Below are 18,681 nucleotides of genomic sequence, written 5' to 3'. Positions count from 1 at the left end.
AGCGGCTCCGACCTCACACCTCAGCTGTCGCTGTGTTTCATTTTTGAAACCTTTGAAAAACGTATGGGTTGCGTAAGTGCTTAGAATGTTCTTGTTCCTTGCGTTCATTCTCACTCTCTTCGTGCTCGGAATATCTACAAACCCACGTGCTCATGTCATCACCCGGTTTCACAGCTTGCACACGATCTATGAAACGGAATATTCGCGTCGAGATCAACGACGTACAGGGGCTTAGAGCGATAAACAGGGGGTTCTTGTCTGCACACGAAAGTAACCCCCCCCCCCCCCCTTTTTTTTTTCGGCCGCCGCTATAGTACACAAATTGACTACTCGTCACGTGATCCAACCAAATTCGTGACGTCACAGGCAAGATGGCAACGGCCAGGCGGTGCTTGCCCCAGCTGATGCGAGAGCCGTGATCTAAAGCCGGTCGAAGACAGAGAGCGAATCGGCCTGCGTTGCTCCGACCTCAGATTGATTCGGATATCGCTATTATAAATCCTAACGCGTTGTTTTTGCGTTTTCGTTGACCGTCGGAATCTCCAAGCTCTGCAATGAAGCGCGTGCTATGTATTTGGATACACAGTTTGACCACCGAAATTGCGTAAGTCGCTCTTGCAGTGCGCAGTCGTGGTGCCGCTTCGTCCATGTAAGCGGAGGTTCAGTCCGGTTGTGCGGCGCGGCGGAGAGCTGCCTCGGAGCTGGTAGTTCCCGTGCCGTGCTAGATGATGCTGAACCTCTCACTAAACACTCCACTATACAGCGTACTCCGTGACTTTAGTTGACAAAAGGCAGGCGACGGTGAAGGAGACTCTACACTCCCGTCTCCTGCTCCGCTCTCGCAGAAATACTAAGGTTCCTACGATGCATGCTGCGTCGCGAAACAGGTTGGTGAGATGGATCTATTGGGTTTCTCACGAGCGCAATAAAGGAGCATCGAAAGCGTGTACTCCTCCACGAGGGGAGGGAGGTCGTTTTCGCCACGGGCTCCCGTCACCACTCGAGTGACGGCACTATTCTGGCTTCGCGTATACGTACGCGCGCGGCACGCATTCACAAGCCCGTAATTTGGGCTTCTTCCTTTTGTTCTCGGGTAGCCTCCGTCCTCCTCCGCCGACACGACGTGTCTCGTGCGCCAGGCAGCGTTCTTTTTCTTTTTCCCTTCTTTTGTTTTCCTGTGTTTGTTTCTTTTTTCTTTGTCTCTTCGTGCGCCTTCTCCAGCGACTTCGAAGCGAGGTCGTTGAGAGGACTACACACCGATCAGTTCAAAACTGAGAGAGCGTTGGAAACTATACGTCCTTGCCGGACCAATGAACCGCCTCCCCTTCATCACGTGACCCCGCTGTCTGCTGCCTGGGCGGGAGGAAGCGTGATCACGTGGCCAGAGACAGAAGCGTGACTGGTCCAGCATGCATGCAGCTTCCACCGTACTGCCAACTTGGGGGCGAACCGAATATATACTTCGTTCACCCGTTGACAAGATGCTGACAGGATGGTGGAAGCTACGTGTTCGTTGGACCGGTCATCTTTTGCCACGTGATCACGTTCCCGCCCATATCTCCGGGTGTGTAGAGAACGGGCTCACGCGATGAAACGGAGGCGTTCGATTGACTCGAGGAGCGCGTAGCTTCCACTGCGCTGTCAGCTTAGGGGGCGAGCGGAGCATGGCTGGGGGTCAGTCGAGGCGGTCACCCCCCCTTCGCTCCGGCTACTCTCGGCGATTTTCTGCCATTCCCCCCGCGCTCGAGTGGGGGAGTCTATATCTGGCGTTCTTCCCGCACGCCCTGGTCGTCTCTTATTTTCCCGACGCGGATAACTCTGTTGTCTCGTCGGGGGCCCCTCCGTGGCTCGACCACGACCGTCTAACGGTTCGGTCACGCCGGTATCCCCCCCGCTCGTTTCCTGCTGCTTCGCTGTAACGGGATCCCCTGGCTTGGTTCGCTATTCGCAACCACCCGCGGGGTTCCTATAGAGGCTGTCTTTCTTTTTTTTTTTTTTTTTCTCTTTTGCCACACTTCTTTTTTCTTCTAGTGGTTAGTACAGCTTTTCTTTCTACCGTGCTTGGTCGGGATAATTAGCTTCGGGATCCGGGTAGCAGAATCTTGGAGGTGATGTCAGAGTTTTATTTTGGTCTTGTATCGCACAACAGAAACATTCCTGTCACCCTAGGCTAAGTAATAATTCAGAAGCTCGTTCCTCTTTCCACAAATGTACTAAAAAGCCACGTTCGGTGACATAGTGCAGTTGAAACTACGCCTGGATAGAACGGGTTCGTGGCCTTCCACACTGACAAAACCGTTATTCATGCAAATGAAAAGTTGGTGTACCCACCATAGCCTCCTCTATACTCACAAAGCCTGGCAGGTCGACGACGGAGCCGAAGAGCGCCCGGTCGCAAATTTGGAGCGCTAGGTTCTGGTAGCACAAAGCATTTCTCGGGGACGCTGGTAGCGAGCGCACAACTTTTGCTGCGGCGAGGACGCGCGAGGAGCGCCAGGAGCACGAGCAGACATCCCATCGCTCAGGAGACGTGTGTTTCGGCGTCTCGCCGCAGCGGGGCGCCCGTTACATGACTTCGTTGTCTGTCGCTCTACTTTATCACTTTCGGCGGCCACGTCTCATGGCAGTCTGGCGGTCTCGCGGGCTTTGTCAGTATAAAGGAGGCTATGCCGCAACTCGCGCGATGGCGACATGTGAATACCTGCTGTAAACCGACCGTATCCGTTCTTCGCGTGAGTTGAAACGTGTTAACGCTAATGTGCACATAAATAGCCCCAAACACTCGCTTATGCCACTGTAACAGATGATTCACTCTTACGGTGAAATAATGACGTGTAAAAAGAACATTAGAAAATATACCGGGACCGGAACTGCGCCGAAACTACCCAAAAGATTTTACTAGTTACCTGACCGACCGCCAGAGGGCGCTGACACACACAGCGCCATAAGGCGGCTTCAATTTTGCTGGTTTCGGTTTCAGCGGGCTCGCGGCTGTCTTGGTGTGTAATGTCGTTTTCGATTAGTTTTGTGATATAAATGTATCTCTTGTGGTACAGAACCAATGATACAGTGGTAATAGGACAGCTTGAGAACTACGACGCAGTTAGAAGCCTAAATTGTGGACATTTTTACTAAAACCTTCATCTGATCATGTTCTTCTTTCGACCAGGTTCGGCGGCGAAACGACTGGAATGATAGCGTGGGAGGATTCCGGGTGTCTACGGAAGTACTGGACGTGCCCGCAGTAGTTTCCATAAAAATAAACTAATGAAGAAACTAATGCTGGGAGGCAGAGTAAAAAAGCAGGTCGACGACTTGACTAACGTTGTGCTGAATCGCAGATAAGAGATGAATTCGCAAGTTTAGTGCTCACTGGTCCGATTTCGAGGACACCAGTGTTTTGTGACAATTGCCGACCGAGAAACACCCCGCGTAATGACGCAATGAATACAAAAAAAAAAAAAAAAAAAACGATATTGTCTCGATCGGTTTTTTTCTAAAGAAATTAAGTGTTCGAGAGAGGTTTTGATGCTCCATCCTATGACGAGTAGGAAATTTTTTTCAACTATCAGCCCTGCCAAAGTATTCATTAGCAGCATTTCCGAATATTTTCCTTATGAAACTGTTAGTTACACAGACATTTCCTTACAACGTATTGAGAATATGAGATGAAGGACAAACCCGGCACTTCAACTCTGACTTCTGTCTTCCGTATAATTTTCTACATCAAATTATATGGCGCGAGAGAATTGACCTCCAGCAAGCTCATCTCGAGTCAAACGCCATGCATCACTTCATGGATTTGTGTAGATAGATCTTTGTTTCTTTGGACAGATACGATCTTTACCTTCAGCGGTGTTGTGAGTAAATTCGGCATCGACAAAGCTGCACTCGAGTGATTTCCAGGCAGACGGCTTCTTTTCGGCGTCACATATTACGTGCCTCAGGCGCTTTTCTCACGCGCTCAGAAGTTATTTTTGACACGTTTCTCACCAAGCCACATGGTTGGCTCACCGGGGAGCCAACCATGTGTGCCTAAATAAATTAATTGAATTGGATATCTTAAGAAAATTGAGACCAAGCACAATGTGTAGTTTCTTTAAATTCGTAAATGAACGGATCAAGCGATTGTTTATACCGCATAAATGATTCCCCCATATAATCAAAAGCAGCTATTTTGGATTATTTATGAAGGCAGAGCACGATGCTTTCGAGAAACACACATAGTGACTAGCTAGGTTGACTAGATTTGTCTTCTTTAAGATCATAATTGCGGGATGATAAATATACCTCGTGCTTCATATTGCGCCACTAACGGTTAGCCACTATCACTTAAGCGAGTTACCGCTGTCATAAATAATTGGCCTCTGAAGCCTCGTTTGTCTTAGAGACATCCACATACTCAATGTGCGCCAGTGCTAACGCTGATTCCTTTCCTCACACGTATCCGGTAGGCCGGCGGTGCAAATAGTCATACCCTGTATAAAATAAAGCGCAGAAGTTTCTCAGATAATGGTGGCATGCAGTTGGATAGCAAAAGTGTCAGACGGCTATTCACGAAGCAAGATAAAAAAAAGATCACAATAAAACGCGAAGAAAACAAGAAAACAAAAGCGAATGCAAGCTTTTGCCAAAGCGCAGAGGGGAGAGCTAGCGGAGCGACGGTTTGAAGCGACCTTATGGCGGCCATGTCACCTGATTCCAAGATGGCAGCGCCCATGTACGGAGGGTGAAAATGTCTATATAGATGGTGCCGCTGAGTTTGTTGCCAAACAAAGAAGGGCGATATTATAGTCACTGGATGGTTTTGCACCGAAATTCCCGAGCTTCGTTTCAAACCGATCAGTGGCACGTTTCGAACCACTGTATTCAATGACACTAGGTGGTATACACCGGCGACCAGTCAGTCATCCAGAGAACGTTTCTATTGAAAAAGAAAAACGTCGAACTACCCGCACTTGATTGATATTACAAACTGAGAGTGTGGGGATGATTGTAAGCGACGGGGTAGAGGGTGAAGAAAGAGGGGTTAAGACGAAAGCTGCGAGGCCCGCCGATTTTATAGTGCCGACGAGCGAGTCCAGCATTGCTTTTCGGTGGTTCGGTATTCCTACCGGTAGGAACGAATCTCGGAAACACCTTAGTTTAGAGTTGAGTCAGTTATCGCTGAGCACGAGCTTATAATGAGCTTTCACAACGCTTCCGCAACGTTCATTCTACAACGCCAATATTGTTCAGTTATGTTCGGAAAGTAAGTGGGGACTCGATCGGAGCATGTGCTCTGAAAAGCCGCTCAACTATGGCGCTTAGTGAAAACCACCCATATAGGGGACGCTGCGTGGGAAGCGTCGAAGGGAAACGCCCTCTGGAAGTATTCTTCGTGTTAGTAGTTGTGCGGTGTCCTCACCGCACTTTTCGCCCGCAGTCCTCAGTGAGTCCCGTCGCAACCCGTGTATTACCCGCGTGGACCGTTTCATTCGCTTCTGATGCGTTTGTCTCGTTTGTCCGCGGTTGTATGCGTTTGAATTGCATAACGCGCGGAGTCCTTTGGCTTCTCTCCGAGAGGACGGGAGGAAGGCAACTTCTTCGTTATTTTTCCTGAGCGCACCGAGGTGCCTTCGTGGGAACCACGAGCTGCGGAGGCATTCGAGAATCAGAAAGGGGCGTGCCGTCGGAACGAGCAGAAAGCTCTCTCGAAAAACCGACCGCGAAACTTGTAAAATAGAGACACCGTCTGGGGGGCTCCCCTCTTCGCTTATGCATGCAAATTGACGTTTAAACATGCAGATGCTGCCGGGCTGGTCGTATAGACGCAACATTATACAAAGGCGCTGCTGATGTTTCGCGAGCCTCCCCGACTTTCGAATAACCTTTTCCCCTTTCCCGCGTTCTCTCGCGTTCCCCTCGAAATCGCGCTGGTTGGTGCGAGCCGGTGGTACGCGCACGCTTCGCTTCGATATATACGAGCGAAATGGCGTTCAGGTATGACCCCATCTTGTTCTCCCCGACGGATATGCCGATGGTTATCTCGCCATCTGGCGCAGGCGCTTCTCTTTTGCTGGATCAAGCGGCTCCTCGCCGTGCGGAATGGAGCACTTCGTGCAGGTGCCGGACGGGATCGAACCGTTGAATAAGGCGAACCCGAACTGACCGCTAGCACGGCGGCGGCGTGCACGGAGCGGGCGTCACGTTGGGGTCCTTGACCCCGCGGGCCCCTCGATTGAATTTGCATAACGCGCGGTTTCTCCGCTTTCCGGCAACGGTGTGTGCGGCATCGTCGGCGGTGGCGGTCGCCGACCAAGTTTAGGCGCCCCGCCTTCCTCTAATTCCTCGAGGGAGGAGGCGTCGCCGTATGTCACTCCTTCCGTCTGGCATTGAAGCTGCGCGGTTCCGTACAATGAGGCTCTTTGTGCCGCCGTGGAGCTGGATACTATGTTAGCGATAGTAGAAATCAGCGGTGACCAAAGAGCCGCTCACATATACGGGGTGTTTCCGGAAAGCGGGCGAAATCGCTGGCTGCGAAAACACATCCCGCAGAAACAAGGTTGATACCGCAGTGGTCTGTGTCAAAGGGCCCATGAAGAAAATTTTTCGCGTTCAATATTTCTGTGTACTTTTAGTAATGGTATAAGGCTTCGGTTACGGTTACCATTATTCCTTCGAATCGGTTTCGTGTCCGGTTTTTAAGGTGTCGTTTTTTAGCATTTCGGTGTCCGGCTAAAAGTTCCTAACAAACTTTTTTTTTTTACTAAGGAAATAAAGAAAACATCTTGCCTACGACAGCTTTTTTGTTAACGTTTGACAACAATTGTTTATCAGCGGTTTGAAGCAATTTCTGATATTCTACAACGGGTCAGCGAGGGGCAAGTAATCGGAGTCATAAAAATACGTGTGTGCGTGGATGTGTAGGCAGCGTGATGCTTGTCAACCATTCCGAGAATCGACTTGCATCTACGCTGTAGATGAGAAATTTAGGTAATGCAGAACGGCTAGCCTGGGATCTCCAAGTGCCTCACACAGTAGTGGTGCACGATCGCACGCTGGTATGATGCTCTTCCAGATCGAAACGATTCGCAATAATAAGCATTCCGGACCTTCTTTACTACTTATGGAGTGGGCGCAGTTTCATTACTTCGAGGCTCTTGTCCACATCATTTATTTTCATTACACATTTATTCGACAGGCGTACACGCTACTGGCTATACTGTCACTCTGATTATACATTATTCTAAAGACATACTTCAATTCAGACCTAATGCTCATGTCTTACCTAAACGATTAACTCAGTCAAACAGTTTCTTTCAGTGTGGTTACCGTAACGTGCCTAAACGCTCGCCTTTCCAACTGGGTCAGAATTAAGCTATTTTCATCGCGAGCACACTATGCGTAGCTCATGCCTAAAACAAATATTGTAAACGTTTAACGTCGTGGTGCTTTCATTACACAAAGTTTAGAGTAACCTTCATTCGCGGGAGATAATATTATGAAAAATTATCTACATTTTTAGATATGGGAATCAACCGTTTAAACTAAGTTCATCAAAATGAACTAATGACACCTGGTAGGGGTCAGTGGAGCACCGCAGCTCGGAACACGTATACAGCGAAAGCTAGCCCTGCAGGATCCAGGGATCCTGGGCTCAATCCCGACCCCTGCTCGCTTACGCCGGTGAACCGGCTAGCCAACTGGTGTAATGAGTAGTCCCGGTTCCCTCTGTCTCATTTGTGCGCACGCGTTGCACTCCACTTGCTTGATTCCCGTCGATAACTTTTGGTTGCCAAACTTCGCGAGAATCCTACGGGACAAACGAAAGTGCGAGTTAACGGAAGGTACCCAGGATACACCACAGATGAGAAAGACGCCATCTTTGTTTCGCAGTGAACTAGGAAACTTGCGGCGAACTTTAACTAAGAAAACCCGTAGGAGCTAACAAAACTTGTTTTTTTTTTACAAGTTTCGCGTATCCTTACTAAAATTATATTAGCATTGTGAAATCGAAGCTATAACGAGAACAATTTTATCATTTTTAATATGTTAAGTTAAACCCAGGAAATTTGTTTGGTTGGAAAGGCTTGAAATGGCTTTGTAGCTTTGGGTCCATTGCCACCGAACGTTGTCACCGACCTTGAGCATAGGCATTGATCAGACTGCGGAGTAGAGAGGGGCTACGAAGGTATACACAAGGTATGCACATCCGAGCAGGCGCGCACCTGTGCAGCCCCGTTTCCACCCCGTAGTTTTAGGAGTTCCTAGTTGCCTCTAAACAGTGCAGCATAAGCGCGTATCGTAGGCCACGCGCTCCGCTGTTCGCATTTCATTCGTGCTGGATAGTACCACCTTCCACCATGTGAAGGACCCTGTCGCGGAGGCGGTGCTGCTCGGCACATATTGGTCAGAGGACACGTCATTTTTGGTGAAAGAAAATGATGTGATGTGACCGCCGTGCCACTTTCGCAGAAATTGAGTCAAAGTGCATACGCTGTTCCACCCTGCTGCATTTGGCCGAAATATGATGATTTTGCGCCAACATTGCGCCGAAACGTAATTACCCTATATTAATACGGCCACAGCGTTTCGGTAGGCTGGTGCGAATTTTCAGAAAACTGTTGATTGTCGTCTCAAATGACGTACCATTTCAATTTATCTTTGTATCAACCATAGACCGGTGTCTGCTCTGCTTCATGGGCTTCGCCATGTTACCTTATGCTGACGCCATGACATAGTAGGGGGAGCTCCGCTTTGTGCGAGACTCCGTTTTTCTAGAAACCTTCGCTCATATCATTCTGCAAGAACGTTGGAGAGGCATTGTCGCGAAGCTCCAAGAACAACACCGATGCCAAGAGTGCTGTAAAAAACAACAATCTTGTCTTATGCGCAGCGCCCCTCTTCACAAGAGCCCGTGTTTGAGATTATTATTTCCCGTTTTTATCGGTGGGGGCTAGGATTTCGGGCACTGCTCTACATAGGTAGTCGGAAATTTCACAATATTTCCGATTTTTGTTGCCTGTTTTGACGGAATGGGGCTCTGCTAAGAGCAGTTTTCACCCCGCGCATGTGCACTGCAACGAAGCGACAACCGTGAAGTAAACATCGGAATTTTACGCATCTTGCTTCGCCGCAAGGCACCCTTGTGCTCGGGAGAAGGGGCTCCTCCAAAGCGGGGCGTTATTCATGAAACGTCAATCTGTTTCAAAAAAAAAAAAAAAAAAAAAGACGAAAAAGGAATTTGGTGAGTCCTGATGGTAATATTTTCTTACGAAACTGCGGGTAGTATGTAAAGGATAGACTGCAACATTGGAAACGATGAAGATGAATGAACCGTACTTGATCGAAAAGAAAATAGCCTACGAACCGTACTTGATCGAACAAAAAATAACTTACGATGTACTTGAGTACGTGATCGAATAGAAAATAGCTTACGATGGCTGACCAGATATTTGGAGTCCCGGAATCGAGCCGAATCCCGGCTCCGTCAAACATTGTGCCTTTCGGCGGATTGATAATTTTTGTTGCATTCGATCAACGACGTTTCATTCGTATGAATTGCTCTATAGGTCTACAAGTACGGTTCATTCATCTAAACTGCTCTATAGGTTTATTTTATATATCTATAAATTATCATGCTTAGTCAACGCCTTTATATAGGTTCCATATGTTCGATGGCACGGTCAGTAGATTAAATTAATACTAAATTAGCCGGAGCAGCGGATGGAAGCTTAGAAATAACCTTAACAAACTTGGTTGAATTTTTTTTTAAGTTAAGCATATTTATTTTTTACGAGTTGATATTTGTTATTATGAAGTTCTAAATGTAAAATTCATTGTGTTTAAAACTAAATTACGAAAGCTTTGTTTCTATCTCACTTACGAATGAGTTTTATTACAACCTTTTGAACTTGAACGAAACATGCGTTTGGGTGTGCAAAATTATTTTATTTCAACATTATTTCAGTGGAATTTACTATTTGGTGTAGCTGTGTCCTTCATCGATTAGTATCTTGTTGCTGTGTCTGGTGCTTCTACGCTGAACCAAACAGCTTGTTCTGTGTTTGCGGGAACCGAGGCTGCCGCGCTGTTGACGTGAACAAAAAGGTCTCACACCAATGAGCAGACAACAATACATTTTCTTGTAGTTGGACAGGCCAACGTATGACTCTACTCTTAACGTAATATTCGCAGCGGTATGATTAAAAACGAAGTGTGTGTTTATGCTCCACCTCCAAAAGATTTTTTTTTTTTTTTTTTAATTTTTTGCTGCACTTAAACTGCTCCAGAAAGTCCCCCAAAACGACTCAGACCAATCTCACAACTGGACTCATCAAATGGATCTGTCATGTTGTTGGAGACTATATACCTGCTTGTCTTCTTTGTGTGTGTGTTTGTTTGTATGTGTGTGTGTGCGTGTGTGCGTGTGTGTGTCTGCGTACGCATGCGTGAGTGTTTGTGCGTGCGTGCGTGCTTGCTTGTTTGCGTTTTATGCATGTGCGATCACTCATCCTTCATCCCGCAAGTCCGTTTTTCCTCTCATGCGGGGAGATAAAATAAGCCCGAAATACGCAGTGCGAATGATCACAAAAAGGCGTCGCCCCTTTAGCCTCGTTTTATCTCCCTGAAGCCGCTTCATTATTCAGAACAGTAACGGGGTGCGAGTGCTTTGGTTTTAAGCGCCTGACCTACACCGTTTACCACGGTCCAGGGGGTCTAAACGTCGTCAAAAACGAGCCCATTCTTGTGTCTCTTCTATACACCGAGGTGTCAAAGACCTCCTTATTCAGACCGTGGAGCGCGAACGACCGCGCGCGGAGTGGTTTCTGCGTTAGATTGCTCGCGGCCAAGCATACCTGACGCACCTGCCCGTGACCTCGCCAGACTACCGGAGAGATAACGGGACGAGCCAAAGAACCGGTAGCCACAGTGGCTACGATAAAAACCCCGTATAGCGGCCCATTTTCGCGGCAAACACTCGGCAGAGTAAACACACAACATCAGCCGCAGGGACGTGCAACTCGTTCCGCTGTCCCCGGCTCGCATTACAGATACGTCTCCCCCGTGTGTGGTGCAAGAAGAGTAGTTGAGTACGGAAGTGCGACCGGTCCGCTTCCATGTCCGTCCAGCGCCGAGCTGGCAGTGCGATGGAAGTTACGCGCTCGGTGGACCAATCAACGGTCTACTTTTCATCGCCTGACCCCGCTTTCTGCCTCGTGAGTACGGGCGCGAGCTTCATCACGGCGTGGATGATGGACGTGCTACTGATCCAATGAACGCAGCTTCCATTGCACTGTCAGTTTAGGGGTAGCGTATGGCACGTAACTCCGTTCGCTCCCTGTGCTGACAACGCGGTAGAAGCTAACGTGCTCGTTGGGCCAACCGCACGTCTAGTTTTCGCCACGCTATCACGCTCTCCTCCTCCGTATACCCACGCGCAGAGAACGCGGCCGGTTGATGAAAGGGAGGCGGATGATTTGTCGGGCGAGTGCGTAAGGTTCCACCACACTGTCAGCGGTGAACTAAAACAAAACGTACGTCTTCTTGAACGCGCGCGCGGTAGCCCCGTTTCGGGCGGCTAGTTTCAGGAACGTGACGCCTCGAAGGGGGGCGCCACTTGTTCATTTTGAAGAAGAGGTTTCAGCTCGTCCTTTTCTTCTGTTTTTCTTCTTTTTCGTTTACGACAGAGCTTTTCAAGAGGCGATTAAGGGGAACGGAGATCCGGTCGGGAGGACAAATTGCGCGTCATCAACTCGGGAGGAGCAGTCGTAGCGAATGTTGGAAGCCGATTTGCGCCACGGTGCTCCGGGTAATTGCGAAATGAGATGGAAGTGGAGCGCGCTAGGCCTAGCTAGCGCGTGACCCCGTGCAGAACGCCCGACAGTGCTTACGCGTGTATAGTTCGGACGCGTGTCTCCGGTCTGTACGTCTTGTCGGGCGCGCGCGACACTGGCAGCTTCTCTTTGAGAGGCTTCGCGAGACAAAAGGACCCACAAGGGGTGCTCTAACCAGAAACACCTCTTGTCGTCTCGCAGATATGTTTCTTTGTGTGTGTGTGTTTTTTCGTACATTTCTTTTTTTTTTTTTTTTTTTAAGAAGACTTTCGTGGTATTCAACTGCACATATAAAGATCACGATCTTTAAGGGGAACAAAAAAAAGAAGGGAATGATGTTCTCGTTGCTCTTTTTGCGGCCGAGAAGCACGCTTGTTGCTAGTCTAAGTGTAGCGACCCAGCTAGCTCTTTCTATTACCGGAATTACCGGAAAACTAATTCCCGGAAACCTATGTTGTTACCGGGGTTTTTTCTCTCTTTTTTTTTTTTCTAGTGGTTGATGATTCGTGCACGCAACCTGTTTTAGTTGAATGGCGGAAAGCTTTCTTCTGCGTCTATTTGGAGCCGTACACGGAATTCGTTTTCCGCTTCATAGTCTGCAGCGCGGACTGGCTGATCGCGTGCAAAACTGCAGAAATGCAGTGCGGCTGCCTCAGCATTCGAGACGTTGCAGCAGGCATTGCTGCTTATGGCGCTATTTGCAGCGATTTAAAAGGAAATGAAAGTGAGTTGATTTGGTAAAAAGAGAAAGCGTGCCTTTTGAACGCGCATCAGTGCAGCTATAAACCATGCACGGCATCGGCAGGGCAGAGGGTAAGCGGCAGAGATAAAACAAGCGACCAACGCCAGTACAAAGATAGGTTTTTATTTGCAGCATGGGAGCTTCTAGGGTTCTCGTCTGATTCCCCAGGCCCCTGTCTCCGGATGAACGTGACACAGCAAACGCATAGCTCTCGGCAGAAGGGGTTTATTCCACTCACATTCTGCTGGGGCTTTCGGGATCGGGAGAAGTGATCGAGGAGGCCTGGAGGGGGTGCGCCGCCACTGCATGCCGATCGTCCGTGCGGTGCTAGTCCACACCGCATCCTGTGGACGTCGCCGTCGAGGGTCGAATCCGGGGTCTAAGTCCGGACCTTGTCACCGGGCCGTCGCCCGAGCCGGCGGCGCGGTCGCCACCAGCGCGAACGTCCGCCGTGCCCCGTTTCCCGCGCAAGAGTCCCCTTTGCCAAACTCCCGTCGTCCGTCGTCCCAGCTTCCCCCGTTCCCGCCGTCGCCGCGCACCAGACCGGCGGGGGCCTCTTGTTTCCCATCGTGGGCGGTCTCTCGCTGGAGCTCCCCGTCCGGCTCTGCCGCGGCACGAGCAGGGCCTCGGGCGCCGACGCTGTCCGGGAGGGGGGTCCTATGATGTCCACCGCCGACACCGCCAATGTCTTCAAGATGGGTCCCGAGGGAGGAGGCGCTCGGGAACCAAACCTCAAAGGCGCCGTTCTTGCCACGGAGGGGACCGAAAACGAGTCTCCAGGCGGCGGCGTCCGGTTGTCGACCAGAAGGGGGCTGACGGGACCCCACAAGCTATGGAGAAACAAGCACTCCTGATACCTCATGCAAAAGACAGTATGCAGACAGGGTCGAAGCACACGTATGCGTGAAGCAAACGTGCGTGAGGCGTCTCCGCAGATAAGGAACCACATAAGGACGACACCTAGTTGCTAAAACTCGCACTACGCTCGGTGGATGGAATGGGAGCTGCGATACCTCTCCCCCCTTCTCTGCGGCTGATCCGAGTCGCGGAAGACATCTTCCGGACGCCTACCGAAGTTGGAGGCTTTCGCCGCTGCGAGAGGAGGGCCCGCGCATGTGCAGTCTTGGAAAGGGGTCCATCCTGTCGTCATGTCCGCGCCCAACACTGCGTCTTTTTGTAAGATGTGACTGCTGTTTTTAGGAACGACGGATCTCGCGCAGGTGGTCTTTCTCTAACCGCTGGTTTAAAATATTATCGTTAACCACGCTCTACCGTATGGTTCTGCCTGCACCTCGTCTCCTTGTACTTGATAACTTCAGGTGCGGATGGAACTTCACGAAGGAGGTTCGGGGCTGGAGAGATTGAAAAACGAAAGGACGGACCAAAGCGCGTTGGAAGGAGCAATGGGGATATGTGGGACGCCGACAGCAGGCGCAATTTCTCCCTCGGCTTCGTCGTTCACTCCGACGAAATGCCGGCGGGAGGGATGTCAGCGCTTGCAGTCCATTTGAGCGGTTTCCACACTCGTCACCATCGCAGACGAATTTAACGAGCTCTATATTTGGCCCCGAATAGTTTAATGACAAAATAGTATTGAAAACAAACTGATCCGCCGCCGAAGCAGGATTTTTCGTGCCGCCCGAGCATCCCTCCGTCCCTCCGCCGCGTAGCTGACGTGATGGCGCCGAATCGCAGTAGCCTGACGTTTTCGTCGCGCGATGCGCGCGCCGGGAAGAGATCCCCGGACTTCTCCCTCGTGTCAATACCCCAGGGACAGTGACAGGGTATTTATGCTCGCCGATGTTTTTATTTGAAAGTGATTTATGAGTGACCAACTACCCAGAACACAATTACTCGATACACTCTCCAATAGGGTGTTGAATGGCGCTTGGAGCAAACAGGTATGAAGCCACCGGAATCATGCGGCTTGTCCCCGAAGTGAGCGCTTGATAGGCTTACTTCCGGATGCTGGTTCGCAGAGTCCAGGGCGCTGGATTTTTGCTGGTCATTTCAAGAGAGCCTGTCTGTTGCGCACGAACACCGCATGCAAACCCAAGAAGTCCTGGGAAGCCATTCGACGTGAACATCTTGAGGTTGATCAAGTGTGCGTATATCCCACGATCAAATGCCTTATTCTGAGGATTTAATTCAACACGTCATTATTTGAACCCACTGGAAGACACAAGAAAGCATGGACCATCGACTGAACGCACTAGGAAGTCCAGCGGACGATCCACTTCTGGGACAAGCATCAAACTTCCGGTGACTTCACATGAACCAGGCTCGAAGAGGAGTTATATGCGCCATCCAGCCCCCTATTCGCAACTCCAGCGCCCCACAGACTGCGGGGCGGTGGTTGCAACATGGCGGAAGAGCCGGGGATCGATTCTTCTGGATTTCCCGTGCGCCTGCTCGCTGACGTTGGTCAGTGTGCTAAAATAAATTTATTTGGCTCTAACATAGGAAGCGGTCAGGACGGGAGCATATCAAATATCACGGATGAAGGGGATGGTCACGTGCGTTAAGAAAATGAGCTTGTTGATTTTTAAAAGTGGCGGAGGGGAACAGTACAGTTCCTAATTTTACGCACTCGCTGATTTTGTTAAAGCTACGTGATACAAGAACACGCCGACCAGAACCATGCTGTAACATCTGTTAACAGCAGCACCAAGGTCGACAATCCCTGCCACTGTCTCCGCCACCGTCCCCGCTCCTCTGGTTCTTCGTTCGTCCGCAAGAGGGCGAGCGATGGGCTGGAGTTGCGAATAGTAAAGATGAGTGGTTCGCACCACATGGACCTTTTTCATGCGTAATGCACCTGCGTAATGCGCATGCGCGCAGTGCCTAACGCGCCTTGGTTCGACACTGCATGCTACCAAAAACCACATTGTATACGTTGTGCACAAGCCTCGTTTACCCTTTTGAAGAGAAGAGCTTTCTTTTTTTCTTTCCGTGGCCCAATTCGTTTTAATCCAAGCCGTGATCAGCCGCTTCAAAAGTTAACACAGAGTGACACACGCAAGTATGTTGAAGATAAAAAATAAGAGGGAAAATACACTTTTCATCTCGTGGAAAGAACGAACTTGGATGCAACAACAACAACGACCCTGACGTCGACGCTTCCTGAGCCTAACTGTTACAATTCAATGCTTTGTCATTTGTTTTCTGACATTAAATAGTTTTCGTCTTTTCGTTGCCGGTATAACCTTCCATCGTAGCAGTGTTTTTCTTGTGGATGAACGGCATGAATCAGTAGGGGCTTTTAGCAAACCATTGCCGTGCTCCGCGTACCGCACTACCGGAGCCTTTGAAGCATGCTTTTAAGCGCGCGCCCGGGTGGTACCGTGACCGCGGGGCGCGCGCTTATAAGCATGCATAAAAGGCTCTGGTATTGCGGTACGCGGAGCACGGCAAAGGTTTGCTAAAGGTCCCTAATGCCCCAGCAACACAGGGTTTCTGTGGAAGTATACCGCGGTCCCGGGTTCGCGCGGTTTGGGGTGTATGACGACTCAGCTTAATCGCGAACCGCATTTGCTCATTCCGATGATATGTGGCTAGAACTGGAAATGCTACGACGGCACCCAAGCACCCTGGACAAATGACGAAGATAAGTCTTGGGAACGCGCTGTGTGCGCGAGGTTTCTGAATGACCAGATGACGAACACGACGTACTGTAATCCTTACCTGCCCACAAAATGGCTCCCTGTGAAAGACGCTGTCGCCGATGAAGTGCCACGCCTTGCCGTTGGGCGCGCTTTCTGCGACCCAAACGCGGTTCACGGCCTCTCTAGCTCTTGGCTGTAGAGCCCCTCCGCTACCCGGAACTCTACAGCCAAGGCCATCGGCGCGCAGGCGCTGTGGCGGCTTCTTCATAGCGGAGGGCTAGCGGAGCGGAAACACGGTCTACTAAAACTCCCTATTCGTTTCTCGGGAACACCGTATACCGTAGCAGACGCAACGCTGGAGAGGAGAAGAGGTTCCCCCTCTCCTCTCTAGCGTTCCGTCTGCTTCCTCCTCTCCGGCCTTCCTTTGCCTCGCCCTACCTTCTTGAGCTATATCTTACTATACTCCATCTCACTAAAACCGTGCAGTACAGCCAAAGCTACAGGGGAGAGTGTATCCCGACGTGTTCAAGAGGAGGGAAAGGAGGAACGGGGGAATCCCAGCCCTTCTCTGAAGTGTCTCCTTTCCCTCCTCTTGAACAGGTTGGCATACGCTGAGGAAAGGGAAAACAGTATACGCTCTCTCTTCTGGAAATCTGATTGGGGCGCAGGTTATAGGGAGATAAATCGAGGGAGAGGAGGAGATGAGAGCGCCGAGCTCTGATTGGAAGGATTAGTGGGTAGCCGCCAAGGCTAGCTGCTTTTGTCTCAACCCACCGTCTCCCTCCTATCAGAGCGAACAAGAGTTTCGTCTGCTTTGCGCGCATTGTCTCGCGTTCGAAGTTGGAGTAGAGACCTGGGGCAGCTAGCCTTTGCGTCTACTCATTAATCGTTCCAATCAGAGCTGGCACTCTGATATCTTGATGTTCTTTTACTATCAGGTATTTCAGGTACGGTGTTTTTCTATGGAGACGCGTGAATTTTTTCCTCGCTTTGGTGATTCAATGCGTGTCAAGTCCAGAGACTGTAAGCCCGCCTGAGCCAGTCACACTCTTGTCGGTATGATTGGCCAGCTGTGCCGGCGTGAAATTCCGTAACCGCAATCGCAGCACGGAGAATGCCTAAGACGTCCGTTCAAAGGAGATTCTACAAAGGAAACACACGTGGGACAACATTTTACCTGGGCCAGAGCCGATCGAGTGCGAAAATCATGAGCGAAACAGAACATCGCAAATAACTCTTAAAGGGAAGCTGAAACACTTCTTGAAAAAAACGAGTTAGAGGTGAATTCTGGCGTATTTTTATCCCGTGAATCTGAATATCACTTTTGTTTTCCCCGAAGATGCAACTAAAAGCGAGAAAAAGCGAAAAAACATTCGACCAGTCGTGACGTCATACTAGGATCTTCGGGCCTCCAAGCGCGTGTCGCTCGTGTGTTCAGCGCGTGCAACGGCAAGCTTGCCAGGTATATTTCCCCGCACTGACACCAGTCGTGACGTCTCTTTCTGACCTTTCTGAAAATAGCAAGAGTGCGCGTGCATAGCTTTGACAGGCGCTGAAGATGCGCGAGAGCAGATATTCCGAACGCTCCTAGTGTGACGTCACGCCCCGGGAAGGAGGGGCTTCGGCGGTACTTTAAAAATTAATTTCTGAAGCCTCCGTGCACCAAATTGAAAAATAATCTTGATATTCCTGATCCTGGAGGTAGAATGAAGGCCATTGAAATGTTTTTTCTCAAATAGAGAACCGCTTCAGTTTCCCTTTAAAAATAACGAAACGAAAAACGCTCCGAGCTGGGCCGCTAGCGTGTCTCAGCAGAGCGAAAGCTTGCGCTGCAAACCCTCCTTGGTTCGATCCCCGCCCCTTGCCCCTTTCGATCTGGATGCGATTCGTACCGGCACGCGTTCGTGTAATCACTACTGTGATGCACGTTAAAACAGAAACCAGGTTAGCGGTTGTACTGCACTGGTTAAATTTCTCATCTACGGGTAAGAGTCAGGTCACTCGTCAAGGCTGTTTATGCATTCAAGCAACACAATTCTTTTTTCGGTTTCGGAGCAGTTGATATTTATTTATTTTTTATGATACGTGATTCCGCAGCAAAATATTGATTGGGTATATGTCCTGACACCATATTAAACCGCCTAGCAAAAAATAAAAAGTGTGTGTGTGTGTGTGCGCGCGCGCGTGTGCGGGGGGGGGGGGGGGGGGGGAGGGGGAAGTGTCTTTTTATACATTTTGTGATTATTGATTATCATTTTTAATCCCAAGCGCAAATTAAAGACTTCGAACGCAGGAAGAAAAAGATGCACAAAAGAAGTGACACCCAAATACATGACTCCGCCGGGAGGTGCTGTTTGCACGCTTCCGGTGAATTCGTCTCGGATGTACAAGTGGAATAGCGTGTATCACCAACCTCGAGCGTGCTTTTCCTTCGGTTCAGTCGGCACTCGAGCCCTTTACCCGTCAATATGGTGTCAGCCTAAATTTTCCCCAGACTGTTCTTTCGAAGAGCGAT

The 18,681-nt window shown here is 49.8% G+C and overlaps 1 protein-coding gene across 1 annotated transcript in view; it reads left to right on the top strand.

The window, feature by feature from the left end:
* Positions 1 to 18,681, top strand: part of LOC8050805 (vang-like protein 2-B) — a 176,404-nt gene that overhangs the window by 33,536 nt on the left and 124,187 nt on the right. The window lies entirely within an intron of this gene.

This window comes from Ixodes scapularis, unplaced genomic scaffold, assembly GCF_016920785.2.
Source record: "Ixodes scapularis isolate PalLabHiFi unplaced genomic scaffold, ASM1692078v2 PGA_scaffold0__279_contigs__length_252992795, whole genome shotgun sequence".
NCBI classification, from domain to species: domain Eukaryota; kingdom Metazoa; phylum Arthropoda; class Arachnida; order Ixodida; family Ixodidae; genus Ixodes; species Ixodes scapularis.
Note: the sequence above shows the minus strand (reverse complement) of the source record. Positions and strands in the feature narration are given on the sequence as shown.